Here is a 6000-nt window from a genome sequence, read left to right as displayed (position 1 = left end):
AGGGTGGGAGTCCCTTCTTTGGGTTCATTGTTAGGCAATTTACTGTGTTCACCTGTGTGTATGAGAGAGTGTCGGTTTCTTCTTATTGTGGAACCTGCATCAGTCAGGACTTTGCACGATCTCGGTTGAGTCAGTCTCTGTGTTACTTCTCCATAACGTTCTTGGTCTCGTATGTATACCTTATCGCCTGCTTGAAGAGCTGGCAATGTCTGGATACGATGGTGGTTGTTGTAGTTCTTAGAGTATTTCTCTCTATAGAGTTCCTCTTTTTCTAGTAGGTCATCTTGGTTATATCCCTTTGGTCTTAACGTATCAGGGAGTACTGGCAATTTTGTTCTTATTTTTCTACTCATCAGTATTTCACTTGGGGTCAAACCATTTTTAAGTGGAGCTGAACGATAGGCAAGTAGTCCTAAATAAGGGTTAGCATTCTTTTTAAGGATGTTTTTAGCTGTCTGGACTGCCCGTTCTGCCTCCCCATTTGCTTGTGGGTGTAGGGGTGATGAGGTAACATGGGTAAACCCCCAACACTTGGCAAATTCTTTGAACTCCTGGCTGGAGTACTGATGTCCATTATCGGATACAACAGTTTCAGGAATTCCATGTATGGAGAAAATATCTGCCAGAGCTGTTGTGACTGCAATTTTTGTGGTATTTTTCAGTTCTCTGAACTCAAACCATCGCCTGGAATAATCAACTGCAATGATGTATGACTTACCCTCTAACTCAAAAAGGTCTGTACCGATTCGGCTCCAAGGTTTGTCTGGAAAGGACATCGGTAAGAGAGATTCCTTTGGTTCAGGTCGTAGCTTAGCACAAATATGGCACTTGTTAACCATAGATTCTATCTGCTTTGTGATGAGAGGCCACCAAACTGAGTAACTTGCTCTTCCTTGGCACTTAGTAATTCCTAAATGACCTTCATGTAAAGCATTGAGAATATCCAGCTGTAGGGAGGTGGGAACAACAATGCGGTTGTTAAACATTAGTAGTCCTTGATTGACTGTCAAATGTTGTTTCTTCTCCCAGTAGGGTTTCAAGAGTGGCTGAGAAGGCATTATTGAAGGCCACCCATCTAGACAATAAGCTTGTACTTGTTTGCAGATGGCATCTGCTTGTTGAGCTGCTTTGATCTCTCCCAGGCGTCGTTCTGTAGCTGGGATAACTTTAAAATTACCTTCTTGACTTTCTTCTACTTCTTCTATAAGCTCTAGATCAGCTTTTGTAGGAAGACTTGTAGGAGCTCGCGATAGAGCATCAGCTGTTTTCTGATGAACGCCTTGTACATATGTCACTTCTGGTGAATATCTTGCTAGTCGAAGACGGAAGCGAAGAATTCTAGACGGAAGTTTTGACAAATCAGTACTTGAGAGCAAAGGCACTAAAGGGCGGTGATCTGTTTCAAGCTTGAAGACTGTTCCTAAAACGTAGTCCTTAAACTTCTCACAAGCCCAAGTAGCTGCTAAAGCCTCTTTTTCAATAACTGCATACCTCTTCTCAGTGTCACTGAGTGATCTTGAAGCATAAGCAATAGGACGACGGTGCCCTGTGTCATCCATTTGTATAAGAACAGCGCCAAGGCCGTCTTGACAAGCATCTGCAGCAACAATGCATTCCTTGTTTGGGTCGTAATGGGCTAGGATCTCTGTGGACACAAGTTTCTGTTTGATTGTTTGAAATGCAGTTTCTTGTGGTTGGTCCCAGAACCATTGTTGACTCTTCCTTAGAAGCTGGCGAAGTGGTTCATTTACATTGGCTAGGTCAGGAATGAACTTGGCAAGCTGATTTACCATACCGTTGAACCTTTGCAGTTCAGTTACATTCCTTGGTCTTGGGAAATCTTGGACAGCTTTGGTTTTTCCTGGATCTGCTTCAATGCCTTTCTCTGAAATGATGTGGCCCAGGAATTTCATGTATCCTTTCGAAAACTCGCATTTGTCGTTTAGGGTGATTCCTGCTCCCTGTAGTCGACATAACACTTCTCGAACTCGGTTGTCATGAATCTCCTGTGTGGGCCCATGGATGAGGATATCATCCATGTGGCAAACAACTCCTTCTAAACCTTCCAGTATGGTAGACATGGTCCTTTGGAAGATTTCTGGGGCGGAGCTAATGCCGAAAGGCAAACGATTGAAGCAATAACGCCCATATGGGGTCACAAAGGTTGTTAGCAACCTTGATTCTTCATCAAGTGGTATCTGCCAGAATCCAGAGTTGGCATCAAGTTTCGTAAAAACTTTACTACCTCGTAACTTGGCAAGATTCTCGTCTACACTGGCCATAGGGTGTACTTCCCTCTTCACGGCCTTATTCAATGGTGTCAGATCCACAAAAATTCTCACATCTCCATTGGGTTTTACAACGTTAACCATCCCTGAGTACCACTCTGTAGGTACAGTTACAGGTGAAATGACGTTTTGGTGAACCATGGACCGTAGTTTTTCTTTTACTTTAGGTAGCATAGGATGGGGTACCCGTCTTGGGGTATAAAGGCAATGAGGAGTAGCATCTTCATGCAAAGAAATTCTGTATGCAGACTAAGTAGCCCTAATCCTTTGAAGAGCTTGGGAAATTCTGCCTTGAAGTTCACTGCATGTTATATGTTATACACTTCTTTAGCAGGTTTTAGTAGTTTGAGGGCTTCGATAGCTGATTTGGATAGAAGATTATTACCCTGACCTGTCATAACATACACATTTTCTATATGTCTCCTATCACCTAAGTCAAGTACAGCATCTACAATTTTCCCTTTAATAAGGTGATTGAGATTCACTTCCCCTGGTCCTCGGAAGTCACTATCTGCCTTTGTGAAGTTACACTCCTTAAGCCAAGGTGTTTTGTCACTAACAATTGTCACTTTGGATCCACAATCAAGTTTAAAGTTAGTCACTTTCCTATCTATTGTCACATCTACTGACCAAAAATTCTCACTAGCAGATTTGACCTCCCCTAACATAAAAGAATTATCTACAATTTCATCACTATCATCATTATCAATTTCAAAAACTTGTTTCGACCGTAGGCAAGCCGAAGCATAATGGCCTACGTTTGAGCTTTTGTGGCATTTCGAATTTCTGGCTGGGCAGTTTTTCCTGAAATGTCCATCATTGTGTCCACACCACTTACACTTGTGTGAGGTAAATCCAGACGCTTTGAAAGGAGATTCACCTCTCTTCTTTCCTGTCTGTTTCGGTTTTGGTGTTCCAGGTACATTTTCGTTCAGGTTTCTTTTGTGCACAAGTTTCTTCGTTGAAGATGTACTGGTACCTTTCCGCTTGTTTGTGTACTCAACTGTAGCTTCCACTTTACCTGCAATTACTTGTTTGTGCAATCTGGAGATTTCCGCTGCTTTGAGGCTTTGGATCACTTTGTCGAGGTTCGGGACTGGCCGTTCTCGGAGTAGTCGTTCTCTCCCTGCTTCATCCGTTGTACCTACAACAGTCCTGTCGCGGATGAGTGAGTCTTTCACTGCGCCGAATTCACATGACTCACTCAACTGACGAAGACGGAGCACATACTCATCCACTGATTCGTTGCTCCTCTGCGTGGCGGAGTGGAAGAGAAACCGTTCATACAGAACGTGTCTCTGGGGCACGAACTGCTTCTGCAACTCTTTAATGATTCTAGCAGGATTCTTCTTGTCTTGTTCAGTCAGCGAAGGAAGAGAATTCATAACTTTTTTGCACTCAGGTCCCATGACAGTACAAAGCGTTGCAGCGACTTTCTCCATTCCCTTAGTGTTATCTGTTCCATCACCGTTTTTCAATTTCAACTGCAGATCGGTGGCAATAGTATAGTAATGCCACGAGTTCTCAAAATCCTTCCAGTTCTCCACCACGTCCCCTTTCAAAGACATGGGTGGGGGTGCTGGAATCTGGTATGTCGACATTGTAGACTAGTCTTCCTCGAGAACGTTATCCGCGACGCTGTCGCCTATACGGAACACGCCAAGAGGAAGACGGTCACTGCTATGGATGTCGTCTACGCCGTCAAACGCCAGGGCGGAACTCTCTACGGTTTCGGAAGTTAAATTAAGAAAATGTGGCATTCACTGTGTCCGAACTTTCGTCGTCAGTAGTAGGAAATATGCCTACACTGTTCACGATTAGTCTGGGGTAGCGTAACACTGCCAGTAGTACCGATACGAACGATTTGCGATCGTCCGTCGTGGGCGTTTACGTAAGCAAGAGGGGAAACTTATGTAACACTGAAGATTCTAATGGCACGCTCCTTCACCGAACTCGGTAGTCTGGGACAAGTTACACACGCACTTCTTGTCCACAACGGCTGTTTTTCTTCGTGATTTTCCCAATTGAGGATGTTCACTGAAGTTTATAGCGTATCTCTCGAGACGTGGTTTCTCGGTATTCGACTAAACAGCACTGAAATAGTCTGAAAACCACTCGCTCGCACTTGCTCCGAACTCGGCAGTCTGGCACGATTTTCACACGATTTTCTGTCCACAACGGCTATTTTCCTTCGTGATTTTCCCAATTGAGGATGTTCACTGAAGTTTATAGCGTATGTTACGAGACGTGGTTTCTCGGTATTCGACTAAAAGGCACTGAAAAAGTCGAAAAACCACGAGCTGCCACCATGTCGGGTGAATGATACGCGTGGGAAGCTCGAACACACTGTTTATTATTATGTAAGATCGGCCAACATAGGCATGAACATCGACATGCGGCAATGGTAATAAGAATGTTATGCAAAGCAATAATACGACAATATTGTCACAAAAATGTGAGAAATTCTCAGAAGAGGCACATTGCTTATCACCACACCTTGATTTCGAGGGCAAAGTTCCTAAATATGTTCCTGGTAGTCCGATCAAAAAAAGTGTTGGTGTCCTGTCTAAATAGCTTGTTACTCTGTTTCCCAAAAAAAAAAAAAAATGATATAATGAGCAACGGCATTAAACAAGAATAATACTGAAAAAGAACAAATGACATGTCAGGGGTGAAGAAAGTTTTTGTACCTACGCAGTGCAACACTCCGCGACTGTACGAACGAAAACGTTTTCGCAACACTGTGTTGGCACTCGGGGCTCGAAATTTCTGAGCGACTTTGACTTCGGTATTGTTTGATAAAATTCAACAAGCATATTTTCAAATTATCTCAATTAATAGTAACAAAGTGAGTATTCCGCGTGAATGATTCTTATTAATTACATTCCAATTATATCCATAAGTGACAATTACAAAAAAATATATTTTTTCGGTTCCTTATCTTTTATTATATTCTATTAGATACTCATATTCAAACATTTAAGTCATCTCCAGGGACATGGAAAATATCCTTTAATTGTAGTGTAAATTCTCTAATTGTGAAATTCACACAGTAACTACGTTTAACCCAATTGTTTCAGCTGAATCAGTATCAGCTCCAGCTGTCCGTTCGGAAGTAGGTAGAGGCACAGCCGCACAAAGTTTAGAGCTGTGCATTGGTGGCTTAGTGACAGGAAAGAAAAGGTAAGATCTAGAAAGTTAAATAAAATTCATTGATTGGTTGAAGTTGTATGAGTGCATAAAAGCTTTAAATGAACAGTAGATTAACAAGCAAGAAGGGTTGTCTAATTCTTTCCACAGCAATTTTTTTCACGATTAACGGACCCAATAGTTGTAAAGAATAAAAGATTTAGGTCAAATATTTAATATTCTAAGAGTAGCATAAGTTTCCTGTAGTGTATTGTTGAAGGTGAAACCCAATCAGAACTCTATTAGCAAGTTTAGCAGATTAGAGGCAACATTGGTCAATCTTTAAGTACAGTTGTTTTAAATACATAGCACTTAATAGTTAATAGGTTCCTTAGGCAGAATCAAATTTTATGGTATTTGTCAAAACAGTTTGAAGATACACTTGTCATCCTTCATTTCCTAGGGCTTTAGATAGGTTAGGTTGGGATAGGATAGGTATTGACAAGAATTATGTATGTCGATGGCTTTTCTTATATCCAGTGTTTTATTATATATATAATAAAAAAAAAATCATATTGGCCTT

At 41.6% G+C, this 6000-nt stretch overlaps 1 protein-coding gene across 2 annotated transcripts in view; it reads left to right on the top strand.

The window, feature by feature from the left end:
* The first annotated feature begins 5021 nt into the window (after positions 1-5021).
* LOC143027167 (uncharacterized) overlaps positions 5022-6000 on the top strand; it is a 33520-nt gene continuing 32541 nt past the window's right edge. For both annotated transcript variants that reach the window (XR_012966576.1, XM_076188262.1), the window contains exons 1-2: positions 5022-5136; positions 5369-5471. The gene's annotated coding sequence lies outside the window, so the exon portion shown is untranslated. The remainder of the gene's footprint in view (positions 5137-5368; positions 5472-6000) is intronic.

Source organism: Oratosquilla oratoria, chromosome 7 (assembly GCF_046742065.1).
Source record: "Oratosquilla oratoria isolate Oo_2021 chromosome 7, ASM4674206v1, whole genome shotgun sequence".
Taxonomy (NCBI): Eukaryota; Metazoa; Arthropoda; class Malacostraca; order Stomatopoda; family Squillidae; genus Oratosquilla; species Oratosquilla oratoria.
This window is presented reverse-complemented; position numbering and strand designations above follow the sequence as displayed.